The sequence below is a fragment of the Myotis daubentonii genome, chromosome 2 (genome assembly GCF_963259705.1).
Source record: "Myotis daubentonii chromosome 2, mMyoDau2.1, whole genome shotgun sequence".
In the NCBI taxonomy this organism is placed as follows: domain Eukaryota; kingdom Metazoa; phylum Chordata; class Mammalia; order Chiroptera; family Vespertilionidae; genus Myotis; species Myotis daubentonii.
In genome coordinates, this window is record NC_081841.1 from 49,671,562 (window position 1) to 49,685,527 (window position 13,966).

Genomic DNA, 13,966 nt, shown 5'->3' on the forward strand with positions numbered 1-13,966 from the left:
GCTAGGGCTCCAATGAAGGCTTTCAAACCTTTCTGTCCTCAAGTCACAGTCAGAAATACATGTTATATCACAATGCAAAACATACACACTCACACTTTATATACATATACACATGTGTACATATACTAGTACATACATATATACAATATATATATATACACACATATATTTATACTGAAATTAAAGTTTTTCATGCCTAGCTGGGGTGGCTCAGTGGTTGAGCATCAACCTATGAACCAAGAGGTCACCGGTTGGATTTCCGTCAGGGCACATGCCTTGGTTGTGGGCTTGATTCCCAGCAGGGGATGTGCAGGAGGCAGTCGATCGGTGTTTCTCATCGATGTTTCTATATTTCTATTCCTCTCTTTTCCCCTCTCTCTAAAATCAATAAAAACATATTTTTTTAAAAAAGTTTCCCGAAACGTTTAACTTGACTAGATACAGTGTCCTCTGATTACTATACTCAGGGACTTTTCACTGCTCTCCCTTGGCCAGGAATGCCCTTCTCCTTGATTGTCCCAATGGGAGCCTTTTCGTCCCTCAGATCTCAGGGTAAGTGTCACCTGCCCAGAGAGGTCACCTAGACCAAAGTAGCCACCTGATCATTCTCTTTCATGTTCTCTGCCATTTGCCACTACGACATTCTTCTGGGTTATGTTTTTTGTTTACAGACTTCTTTGTTGATTGTCCTCCTCCACTTGGAACTTGGGGGCAGGGCTTATCAGGATTGTGCCCTGCCTTCTATCCAGTGCCTGGAGCACAGCAGGTGCTCAGTGTCCGTAGGCTGAAGGAATGACCCTAATCAAGATCCTTCCTCTCTCTGGGTCTCAGCATTCTCATCTACAAAATTCAAGGTCAGACGCCATCTCTGAGAACCCTTCCAGTTTGACCTATTCCAGGACACTCCAGACAACCAGAGTCTAGCAGTGAGGGGAACAGAGAGGGTCAGACAGTCACCTGTTTACCTGCAATGCTGTGTACAGACTGAGGACAAATATTGAGGAAGGGCCTTGCTTCCAGTCTGGTGGAGGCCAGTGGTGTTAACCCAGGCACAGAGCAAATAATGGAAGGGCAGAGCTGGAGTCAGCCAGATATGACAACAACCTTGGCGGTGTGCTTCCTGTGTGCTGTGCTCTGCCTGCATCGACTCTCACGGCTCGGGCTCGGTGCTCTGAGGGTGGAAGAGCAGGTACAGAACGCATTAGCTTTCTGGCTCAGGCGTCGGCTGGACCAGATTCAAAACCCAACGCTTCCAGAAGCAGCACAGGTGGAGAGTACAGTCTGGGGCCTTGCAGCCGGTCTGATCTTGGCCTATCAGTTAGCAGTTGCGTAACCCTGGGGAAATTATTCAACCTGTCACTGAACTTTCTTATGTCTCAAATGGGGATGGCATGAATTACATTACCTCATGTTCTTCCTAGCTCTTCCCCGGGGACTGGGAATCTTAAGCAAACTAGGAGTCTCCACTGGGGCTGGCGTCCCACCTGGCCCCTTGGAGCGTCTGACCGAGAAGGGCTCCTGCCTGCGGCACAGCATAGCTTGCTTCTTGAAAGCCTTGGCTCCGCATTCAGCAGGCTGAGGTAGGGGCCCAGGGCCCAGCACTTACTAATCTGTGACCTTAGACAAGCCACAACCTCTGGGAGTCTTAGTTTCCGCAGCAAGGACTGGGTTCCCCGAGCCAGTGTTTCATCCTCAGCTGAGTCAGTCTTCCGATGGCCAGCTGATGGCCAGTGCAGTCTCTCCAACCCCAACGCTTCCTCTTCCCTGCGGGAGAGAAACCAGAATTGCCACAGAGAGCCCTGAACTCTGGTATTCTTTAGTCTTTCCTTCCCTCTTCCAGTTTCCTCCAGATTGAATAATCCAAATCCCGCCCTAGCTGGTTTGGCTCAGTGGATAGAGCATTGGCCTGGGGACTGAAGGGTCCCGGGTTCGATCCCGGTCAAGGGCACATGCCTGGGTTGTGGGCTTGATTCCCAGTGTGGGGCGTGCAGGAGGCAGCCAATCAATGAATCTCTCTCATCATTAATGTTCCTATATCTCTCCCTCTCCCTTCCTCTCTGAAATCAATAAAAATATATTTATAAATAAATAATCCAAATCCCTTTCTTGCCCTCACAAATCTGGTTCTCAGCCCTTTCCCCATTTCTCCTTTGCCACCTCCCTTTATCACCTGTCTTCGGACACGGAGAGCACCGAGTCCAGCTCCCATCCTGGCTGGGGTGAGTGAGGGCTGTGCTAGAGAGGCCGAGACACCACCCTGCGTCCTTAGGACCCTAAGGTCCAGAGAGTGTCATCCATTCCCGAGGCCTCACCAGCAGCAGGGCACCGTGCTCGGCGCTCTCCTGCCCCAGTTCACAGACACTTCTCCCTGCTCTGTCAGCTCAGTGCTGGCTTACTGGCAGTGAGGCCTAACCACAAGAGGTGGGGTTGTTCCGGCTCCCAGCTCTTCCTTGGAATCGGAGGGGTGCGGCTATCAGAGTGGGACAGCTAATAACGCAAATAGACTTGCCTCTTCTGAAGAAAGGGGAAAAAATGCCACAGTGGGGGATGTTCCTGGAGGGAAACAAAATAAAAATATAAAAAGGATAAAAGACCCAGAGACACCGACAGTTCAGCATTGTGTTACCATCTCCATTTACCAGCACTGAGGGGCATGGGAGGGGCAGAGCGATGAGCGGTGGGTGGGGTAAGTCTGGGAATTTTCAGCAGAAGTAAGGATATGGGGGGCAGGTCAGAGGAAAGAAATGTCCCCACCCCCGTGCCATGAAAAAAAACAAAAGATCAGAAAGGTGCTGGCGTGTGAACTGTGTTTATTTATTCCAAAGTCTAAAAATACAGTGAAAAGGAAACACACACACACTACAAACTAACCTAACCAGAAGCAGGGGAAAAGTGGTCATGGCAACAGCTGAGAAATCGGAGGCAGGAGTTTCAGGAACTAGGATAACTCCGTGACCGGGGCTTGGAAATTCCACCCTGTGACGAGGCTCTTGAAAGGTGCCAGCTTCCGATCAGAGTCTGGAGCACTTTCCAGCAGCCTGGGGTGGGGCTGGGAGGGAAGGAGCCAGGGAGGAAGGGAATGTCTCCCACTGAGAGGCAGGCCTGTGGCCTTGGGGGGTGTGGGGTGAGGCATGGGTAGCTCTGGGGTCCTCCATTTAGCCCTCTCCTACAGTAACCATAATTATAACAATAACTACCCCTTACTGCCATACCAGGAATCTTGTGAATTATTATTATCCTCAGTTTATAGGTGAGGACTCAGAGGCACAGAGAGGCGGAGTAACTTGCCTAAGGTCTCACAGCTGGCAAATGGCAGAGCTAGGGACCTTTAGGGGATCACAGATCCCTTTTGTGGATCTGATGAAAGCTATGTACCCAGTACCCAGGAAAAACTTAGAATGAACTTATATACAACATTTTATATTCAGTTTCAGGGGTTTCAAAGAGCCCCTAATCCCATTCCATGGTAAAGCAACTGGATAGTAGGGCCAGCGTGGAATGATCTCCCACCCCATCTCCAGCCTGACAAGTACTCCAAGGCAAGGCAACCGTGTATATGAGGGTGGCTTACAGCAATTGCCTGGCACCCCTCAAAACCCCTGCTATCCTGGGACCCCGGATTTGGCCTTGTTGATTTGAGAGGTCTTCCCAGACTGCTCTGGTGTTAGGTGGGGATAGGGGTGGGAGGTGGGAGGCGGGCTGGGCTGGTCAAATTATAATGGGCTCTGTGGAGAAGCCAGAATTGTGCTGTATTAGAGGACAATGCTTTTCTCTCACCCCCTCAGGGTATCCTTTTCGGGTAGAGATTTGGAACTGCCCCGACCAGAAGAGATGAAGGCTTCCTCCCTTAATTAAATGCCCAGGGGTTGCTATGGAAACCAGAGCTTCCAAATCCCGGCCAGACAATGGGGAGAGGAGCTGCCTCTAGCCTAGAAAGTGAAGCTTCAGGGGCCTCACTGGGGACAGGAATGGAAGCCCGAGGGTGAAAAAAAGGGGTGCCAACCAAGGATCTCAGCCTCGCCTCTCCCTGGAACTGTGGGAAGGGGCCTCTCAGAACCAAGGGGGTCTGCCTGAGACAGGATAGGGGCTGAGACTGAGGGGGGTAAGCGGGGGAGACACACTCCTGGAAAGGGAAAGGGAGTGGGGGTGGGGTAGCTGGAGTCAGGCACTGCCCAGAACTGAACACCTCCTTTGTTCCCAGAGGAGAAAGCCAGCCAAGTTGGTAAACAAAGAGAAGAGGCCAGAGGGCAGACAGCTAGGCGATAAGGCCTGGGCCGCACAGAGCTGAGTAGTGAAGCCTGAGAGAGGGAGGGGAGTCTCCAGAATCCCACTGACAGGCTGACCCTTTGCTTATGTTGTCACATTAACACGCACCATCACCAGAACCACACAGGACCCACACAGACACACGCCTCTACAGAAACAGGATGCTGAAGCACCTGCCGCTGGGGACACAGCCCCCTGTGCATCCCCACCCTTTGGAATGTGGCTCTTCAGTAGTCATGGATCCTGCCACCTCGTGTCAAGGAGAAAAGACCGGATTTTGAAAGCATGATGCCTGCCATTCATCCGCACTTAGTGCCAGGCACTATGTTGAAGGCAATACAAACAATCTCTTCAATGCCCCCTCCAAGGCTGTGAGTAAAAGTCTTCGCTTACTAGAGAGGGGAATCTGAGGGGAAGTGAGGTCAAGCCAGCAGGCCCCGCCGCCCGCAGCACTGACCTGGGAACGGAACCCAGGTCTGTCTGACTCGAGTGCCTGTGTGCCTTATCGCTTTCCCCATCTCTGCTACTAAAACCTCTTGGAAACTTTTCTCAGAAAGCCCACTCTGTTCTCATCCCTTCACTCTCCCACTCGGTGTTACCTAAATACTTCTGTAGAAGCAGCTCCCAATTTGTAAGCTGGTTATCTAAAGGGTTTATATATAACTTGGTGGTTTGAAACCCAAACACATTTTTCCCAGAGAAAAGGTATTAAATGGGTCCAGAAAGGCCACTTGACCCAGAATGCAGCTGACAGTGGTACATCTCGTTCAGGACTAGCCTCGGGCCCCAGCCATCATTAATAATATCATTTCCTCTCCCTGGCTGGTTTGGCTCAGTGGATAGAGCGTCAGCCTGCAGAATCAAGGGTCCCAGGTTCGATTCCGGTCAAGGGCATGTACCTTGGTTGCGGGCGCATTCCCAGTAGGGAGTGTGCAGTAGGCAGCTGATCGATGTTTCTCTCTCATCGAAGTTTCTAACTCTCTATCCCTTTCCCTTCCTCTCTGTAAAAAAAATCAATAAAATATATTTTTAAAAAATATCATTTCCTGGAGAAATACACTCTCCAGTTACATTGGAGAAAAAGGAACGGCTTTCTTTCCTTACTTTCTCCTCCCTTTCCCCCCTCACCCTGCTGGACCTATACTCCAGTTTGTGGAGTGGCTCAGGGGGGATGATCATAAATCATAATCAAGGCTACATGCTGGGTGCTGACCAAAAAGGCATGTTTCTTGAGGGGACCAGGGTGGAGAATGGCTCAGGAACCCAGCCTTCCAAAGCAGAGAGAAGGCTTGAGGGCAGAGGGGGCAAGCTTGATGGCTGTCTGCAACTATGTAAGAACTATCTCGATTGCACATAGCTCCAGAGGACCAAACTAGGACCAAGAAATAACGGGTCAGAGTTCTCTTTGGTGAGAAAACTTTCTAACTATTAAATCTCTTCAAAAGTGGGATGGGCCTCTTGGTGAGGTAATGCATTCTCTGCCACTGGGAGCATTCCAGGAGGAGGTATATGACCTCCTCTGAGCATATGGGAGAGGGGAAGAAGCATTGCACAAGTAGACCTCTGAGGTCCCTCTAAATTTATATACTCATTTAGCAAAATGTTATGGCGTATCTCTATGTGCCCAGCACTATGCCTGGGAACAAGGGTTACAGTGGAGACTAAGATGGGGTCCTTGCCCTCAGGTGCATACAGTCTAGTGGGAGAGCCAGGCATTAAATAAATAAATACAATTGAATATGTAATTTCAAATGATGATATCATTATAAAGGAAAATAATAGGGCACTCATGTGAGAATAACAGGGATCTAATTGAGATTGGATTCAAGAGGGCCTCTCTGAAGAACCCACTCAGGCTGAGATTTAAAGGATGAGTACAGGTCAGCCTGGAAAAAGTGTGTGTGTGTGTGTGTGTGTGTGTGTGTGTGTGCGCGCGCGCGCGCCCGGTTCGGCATCTGCCTTGTGTGGGAGGCCCAGGTTTAATTCTTTACCCTTGGCTTTGCTCTCAAGAGGCGGCATCTTTTAGTGGTGGAGCCCAGACTCCGGAACCAGACTGCCTGGGTTCAGATGGTGGCTGTTTGATCTAGCCAAGTTCCTTCACTGCTGTGGGCCGCATTTGCTCCACCTGTAGGAGGAAGATGACCATACCTTGCTCCTAGGAGTGTTATGGATTAATATTTGCTAAGTATTTAGGACAGTGCCTGGCATGTAAATCACTGGCAATAAATCATTGCAACATCTGCTTCCCTGCCTCATCCCGTGCTCTCCCAGTTCCACCCCTAGGCCCACAGGGGGAGCCAGGGACCAAGCCACTTTTCCTCCCCGACTTTTCTAGCCAAGGCCACCTCTGGCCACAGCCCTTAAAAAGTAGGTAGAACTGCCCAGCTAGTATGGTGCAGTGGTGGAGAGTCGACCCATTGAACCAAGGTCTCCTGGTTCAATTCCCGGTCAGGGCACATGCCTAGGTTGTGGGCTCAGTGTCCAGTAGGGAGCATACAGGAGGCAGCCAATCAATGAGTCTCTCTCATTATTGATGTTTCTAGCTCTCCCTTCCTCTCTCTTAAATTAATTAAAAAAATAAAATAAAAGTAGGCACAGCTGAGCTCACTGCTGCGCAGCCCTCCTCACCTCCAGCATAAAAGATGTTCCTAATGGGAGGCACAGACAAATCAAAGTGCACTGGTGGTTCCTTCCTCCCCTTCTCAGTGGTTTCAGAGGTTCAGGGTATTCTGGATACACTGAATGTATCAATGAGTCTCATTTCCTGGGCCCTGGGCCTGATCCCCAAGACTGAGTTTAAAGCTCCTCCCACATGCTCCCATACCACCCTATGCTCATTTCCAACGTCTAACTTCCACTTCCACTGCATGTTAGGGTCGCTGAAGGAGGAACGCTCGAGGCCAAACGGGGTGAGGAATTATGAATTTATTAGGTCATCTGGAGACCAGATGGTCTGAGCCCCAAAATGGCGCCAGCACCCAAAGACGGGGAGTCAGAGGTTTTTAAAGGACTCTAGGCAGGCTTTTTCTGGGCAGAGCATTCTCTGTGCAGGCCCGGATTCTGGGAAACTCCGGAGGGGAGAGTAATGGTCTTAGCAAGTGGAATGCGGTCTAAGCAAGTGGAACGTCCATTGTGAAGTGGCCTAAAGGTCAGTTTCCAGGGGAGGGGGTATCCATTCAATTATTTGATCGGACCTGACACTGCATAACCCCTGGCTTTCTTGTCTGAGTCCTTGAGGACAGCAGCTGCCGCCTCGTTCTCGTGCCTCCCGGGGCCTACAGATGGCACTTAGCTTTCCCATCCCCTCTCAGCAGCCCTCCTCCTGGTCCCTCTGAGCCAGCCACACCGGTTTGCTGTTCTCTCTCCTCGGGGCCTTTACTTGTGCTTTTCTCACTGCTCAACGTGTTCTTCCTCAGGGCTTTGCCTGGCAAGCCCCTGTTCCTTCTTCAGCTTACCTATCACTTATTCTAGGAAGCCTTCCATAGGCCCCTGATCTAGGTAGGCGAGTCTCCCTGCACCTGGATTTCTCCACTTACTTTAAGCATCTCTTCACTAGTCTGTGTCTTCCATTCACCTGTCAAGGTCAGTCAGGTTTATCTAATTTACTATTGTATCCTCAGTGCCCAGCAGTGGGCCCGTAATAGACCAGGAGTTTATGCCCTGGAGCCCATGGATGAGCTACATCCAGGGGTTCAAAAGGCTCCCAACATCTTATGAAAATGCTTGTAGCCCTGGCCAGTTTTCTAAGTAGTTAGAGCATTGGCCTGAGGACTGAAGGGTCTCAGGTTCAATTCCTGGTCAAGGGCACGTACCTTGGTTATGGGTTTGGTCCCTAGCCCCACTCAGGGTGCATGCGGGAGGCAACCAATCCCTGTGTCTCTCTCATTTCTCTCTTCCCTTCTCTCTCCCCACTTCCTCCCTTCCTTCTACTCTCTAAAAATCAATGGAATAAATATCCTCGAATGAGGATAAGAAAAGAAGAAGAAAATGTTTGGAGGTGTTCCAGGGGGGGTCAGCCGATCTTCACCCCCAAGCTTGCCTTCCCAGAGCCTCAGGCTGACACCCCAGCATTATGGAGACATCTTCTGGGAGAACCTTAGTCAAAGTCCCAGCTCCACCTGGATGGCAGCACAGTACATCCCATCCCTCTGAGAGCCACTGGTTGTTCCCAGCCTGGAGTGCACCGCCCTGAGGGGCTGCCACCCCCTGAGAAGCTTTCCCGAAGAGCAGGAGATCATATCTGGCAGGAATGCAGGGACCTGGGGGCATCCCAGCCTGAGTAAAGGCTGTCACTTACCACCTAAGGAGGCGACAGAGAATCGTCAATAAACTAAAGAAGGCCCAGTGCAGGCTCTGGCTCTGCAGCTGAGCCCCTGGTGCCTGGCGAAGTGAGCTGTGGATTCCCCAGCACCAGTGAACACCCTGACCTGGAAGAGGAGGGGGCAACCCACCCACAGGGAGAAGACCCCTTTCTCCCCCCTGGCAGGGCCCAGCAGCTGTGGTCTCCCCGCAGTCCCCTGGTCCAGGAAGGATCTTTGCTCTCCAGGCAGCTGAGCTCTCTGACCCCCTACAGCACTGTTCCAGACAGTAGGGACCCCCTTTTCAATACCCGGGGATGGAGCTGCCTGAGGAATGAGGAATAAGCCCCTTATAAAGGCTCCACAGACTAAAGAAGGCCCATGGCGGGGTTGGGGGGGGGGGAGGTTGGGGGTTAATGGGAAATGAGGACACATCTGTCATACCTTAACCAATAAAGAAATTAAAAAAAAAAAAGGCCCATGGATGGTAAAGAAACCATCCATGCCTACCCAACATGCTAGTGCTGACTCAGGCACCCACCCCCAAAGGCATTGCCTGTCCTGGGCCTCTCCCAGCTTCCTCTCCGGTCTCCGCACTAGGCACTAACAGCCCCTGGGCCTCCCAGCTCACCCCCTCCTCTCCGGAACGCCCCAAGCCCCATGGCCGCCCAGCCTTGCTCCCTGCAGTGTTCTCTTTCCTATGCTATCATTAAAAGGAAAACAAGTTAAAAAAAAAAAAAGAAAAGAAAAATGTTTGTAGATTTGCATTCATTTTGGAAGAGAGTCTGTATTTGCTATCACAATTTCAAAGGGTATGTAACTTCCCTGCCCTCAAAAAAGGACTATTAAGGTTAAGAACCATAGCCTGGCTGGTGTGGCTCAGTGGTTGAGCATCAGCCTATGAACCAGGTCACATTTCAATTCCCAATCAGGGCATATGCTCGAGTCGCGGACTCAATCCCCAGTGTGGGGCATGCAGGAGGCCGACAATCAATGATTCTCTCATCATTAATGTTTCTATCTCTCTCTCTCCCTTTCCCTTTCTCTCTGAAATCAATAAATATATATATATATATATATATATATATATATATATATATATATATATATATATATTTTAAAAGAACCATCAAGAAATGTGTAACCACTGGTTTTTTATTGGATGCAGCCACCTATGAATATATAATCATTGATATTCAATAAATAGTTATTGAATGGATGACTAAGACTCCTCCTTGTGATTAGGGTATTTTAATGTTTTCAACGGAGCAAAAACAAACAAACAAACAAACAAACAAACAAAAAACCTCAGAAGAAACCTTTGCCAGGAAAAGTTAAGTGCCCTTTGCATTAGCCCCTCATTCTGTGGCCCTAAATACCTCTCACCTCACTGGGGCTCATCACGCGTTAGACCAAAAGTTCAGAGACTCACAGCCGCTGCCAGAACCCAAATCCTGTCCTGAGATCCACCTACTGCGCCTTTGCAGCCTGTCAGCTGAAAATAATCCTGGGGAAAGCAGGGGTGGCAGGAGCTGAGGAAGGAATCTGCAGAAGCTTCGAATGAGGGAGACTCTGCCCCCTGCCGGCTCCCCGCTCCCCTCCTGCGCCCTGGCCGAGAGCCAGGTGGCCCAAGAATGAGGTCAGAGCAGCGGAGAGAAGGAGGCAAGGCAGGGGGCCGGGGAGGTGGGCAGCCCCCACTGGGCAGTCTTTCCTGTCAAGATTAGGCTTTGTCTTTAAACTAGTCAGGGGCAGTAGCTTCTGCTTTGGAGCCCTGGCCGTCTAGGGCTCCTATCTTCTTACTCCCAAATTAGGAGTTTGGGGAGGGCAGGGGGCGTGGTGGGGGTGGAGGTTCCTCTGGAGCTTGAGGGAAGTCCAGTCATTCAGACTTGGCTTTCTCATCGATCACTTTTCCTGGAGCCTGGCCACTGCCGACACCTTTGGATGCTTGGCCAGTTCTTTGCATCGCCTACACTTGGTGTGTGGTGTACCAGCCTCTCCACATCACCATGGAAACAAGAGCCTCTGCATCCATCCCAGAGCTGATTTGTGAAGCTATGAGAAGAGTCTGGATTTCAGGGTGGGGTGCATAGGAAGGGCAAAAGAGAAAACCTTCACAGAAATTATGGAGAAAGAGAGAAAGAGGGAGAGAGAGAGGCATGTCAGGGTCGGGAAGGATTGCTTTATAAGCGTTATTGGAATAGCTTGTACCCTGTGAAGACGGGTAGCTTCCTTGGAAGGCCAAAAATGCAGTCCTCTCCTGGGCCACTGGTCAGTCTAAACTAATATCCCCTCCCCATCAGCTGTCCCTCAGCAGCTGTATAACCTTGAGTGACTTACTTAACTCCTACAAGCATCACTTCCCATCTGGAAAATAAAAATAATAACAGCACTTTGCAGTGTTACTATAAGAATCCAATGAGCCCAGTGCACCAAAAGGTTACCAGTTCAATTCCCCGTCAGGACACATGCCTGGCTTTCGGGTTGGATCCCAGGTAGGATAGGAAAAAACTGCTTAAACAGTATACAACAAAGAAACAGTAAGCCTAAAGAAAAATACTGATACATGTGACTACATTAAATGTCTAAATATCCTGTTGGTTAAAAACAAGCAAAACAAAATTTAAAAGGTAAAAAGGTTATGGTATGTAGATTAATTTTTTAAAAGATTTTTAATTGATTTTTAGAGAGCGAGAGGAAGGGAAAGGGTTAGAGAGAGAAACATTGATGTGAGAGTGAAACTTGGGCCCGGCTGGCGTGGCTCAGTGGTTGAGCATCGACCAATGAACCAGGAGGTCACGGTTCTATTCCCAGTCAGGACACATGCCCAGATTGGGTTGTGGGCTCAGTATCCAGTTTGGGGTGTGCAGGAGACAGCTGATTAATGATTCTCATAATTAATGTTTTTATCTTTCTCTCCTTCTCCTTTCCTCACTGAAATCAATAAAAGCATATTTTTATAAATAAAGAAGTTCTATGGAGAGTAATCTCATAGGATAATCTGGTCTTTTTCCAGTGGCACCCACTCAACTCACCTATTTGGCCTGTGTAGAAGACAGATGGATCTTGGAGAATGACAGTGGATTATTGTAAACTTAACCAGGAGGTGACTCCAATTGCAGCTGCTATGCCAGATGTTGTTTCATTACTTGAGCAAATTCACAAGTCCTTTAGTACATGGCATGCAGCTATTGATCTCACAAATGCCTTTTTCTCCATCCCTGTCAATAAGAACCATCAGAAGTAGTTTGCTTTCAGCTGGCAAGGCCAGGAATACACTTTCACTAGCCTACCTCAGGTGTATCAACTGTGCAGCCCTATGTCATAATTTAGTTCACAGGGATCTTGGATCACCTGTTGGAAAACTTGTGTTGGAAAAGGCAGGCTAATGTCCAGTCTTTCACTCCTGCTCAGCCATGTAGGAATGGACCGTGGGCCTGGGACACAGATAAAAAGCCCACACAGTCTGTGCTGAGCTTATCACCTTGTGTGGGAATACCTTTCTCTGTTTCTTGCTCAATGTGTACTCCTTTGTTCTGCTTAAGTATGTGCTCAGTAGCCCTCAGGCATGCCCCCAACTATTTCAGGTTCCATGGGGGGTTGGGAGGGGTGCTTCTGTTGTGGCACCAGAGGGTGCCTGTAGGCCCATTGACATGCATTGGATTCCAGGAAAGACACCCTGGCTATGGGGGGCCAACACCCTCTATTAAAGCTGATCTAGCCAAATAGCCAAATTTTATGGCTAGAAACCAGTGATGCGGGGGCATGTTAAGATATTCCTTCTAAAGTGAAGGATAAGTTGTTGCCTCTGGCCCCTCCTACAACCAAAAAAGAGACATAACACCTTACCGGGCCTCTTTGAATTTTGGAGGGAACATATTCCTCATATGGGTATGTTACTTTGGCCTATTTACCAAGTAACCTGAAAAGCTGCTAGTTTAGGGTGGGTCCCAGAACAAGAGAAGGCTCTGCAACAGGTCAGGGTGCTGTGCAAGTTGCTTTGCTGCTTGGGCCACATGATTCAGAAGATTCAATGGTGCTTGAAATAGCCGTGGCAGAGTGAGATGCTATTTGGAGCCTTCGGCAGGCCCCTATCAGTGAATCACAGTCCAAGCCCTTAGAATTTTGGAGCAAAGCCCCCTACCATCCTTTGCAGACAACTACAAAACACTTATATTGAGAAACACCTCTTGGCCTACTATGAATGCTTAACCATAGGCCACCATGGAGAGCTCAGGTCACCAAGTTCCTATGTGACCTGAGCTCTCCATCATGAACTGGGTGTTATTTGACCCACCGCGCCATAAAGTTGGGCATGCACAGCAGCACTCCGTCATCAAATGTATGTGGTATATACAAGATGGTGCCAAGTAGGCCCTGAAGGCACAATTAAGTTACTTGAAGAAGTAGCCCAAATGCCCAGGGCCTCTCTCTCCCAACATACTGTACACCTATAGCCTCAGGAGGATTCCCTATAATCAGTGACAGAGGAAGAGGAGAAGCAGGTTTATAAATGGTTCTCCACGGTATTCAGGCACCGCCCAAAAGTGAACAGCCACAGTACGATAGACCTTTTCTGGGACATCCCTGAAGGTGGTTGTGAAGGGAAATCTTCCCAGTGGGCAGAACTTTCAGCAGTGTACCTGGTTGTTCACTTTGTTTAGAAGGAGCAAAGACCAGATGTGTGACTATATATACCAACTCATGGCTGTGGCATGAATGGTCAGGGACTTGGAAGGAACATGGTTAGAAAACTGGTGTCAAGGAAATTTGGAGAAGAGGTATGTGGAGAGACCTGACTGAAAAGGCAAAAAAAAAAAAAAGTAAAAGTATTTGTGTCCCATGTGAATGCACACAAAGAGTGACCTCAGCAGAGGAGGATTTAATAATCAAGTGGATAGGATGACCTCGTCTGTGGATATCAGTCAGTCTCTTTTCCCAGACACCCTGTCATTGACCAATGGATTTATAAACAAAGCAGCCATCATGGCAGGGATGGAGGTTTTGCATGAATTCAGACACATGAACTTTCACTCACCAAGGCCAACCTGGCTATGGGAATTATTGAGTGCCCGATCTGCCAGAGACCAACACTAGGTCCCCCTACATGGTGCCATGGGTGAACAGGTTGACTAAATTGGATCACTTCCATCATGGAAGGGCAGTGTTTTGTTCTTACTGAAATAGAAATTTACTCTGGATACACATTTGCCTTCTCTGACACAATGCTTCTTCCTTTTCTGGATATTTCATATAAAAGCCCCTGCCAATATGTGGTTTCTTGTGTCTGGCTTCTTTCAATGAGCATGTTTTTGAGATTTATTCATATTGTAGCATGCATCTGTAGTTAGATATCTTAGACTGATATCTAAAAGCAAAATAGCTATATTGCATGGTAAATTTAT

At 48.9% G+C, this 13,966-nt stretch overlaps 1 pseudogene; it reads left to right on the forward strand.

The window, feature by feature from the left end:
- The first annotated feature begins 8,253 nt into the window (after positions 1–8,253).
- LOC132226531 (protein INCA1-like) lies at positions 8,254–8,902 on the forward strand (annotated as a pseudogene).
- Positions 8,903–13,966: the final 5,064 nt, after the last annotated feature.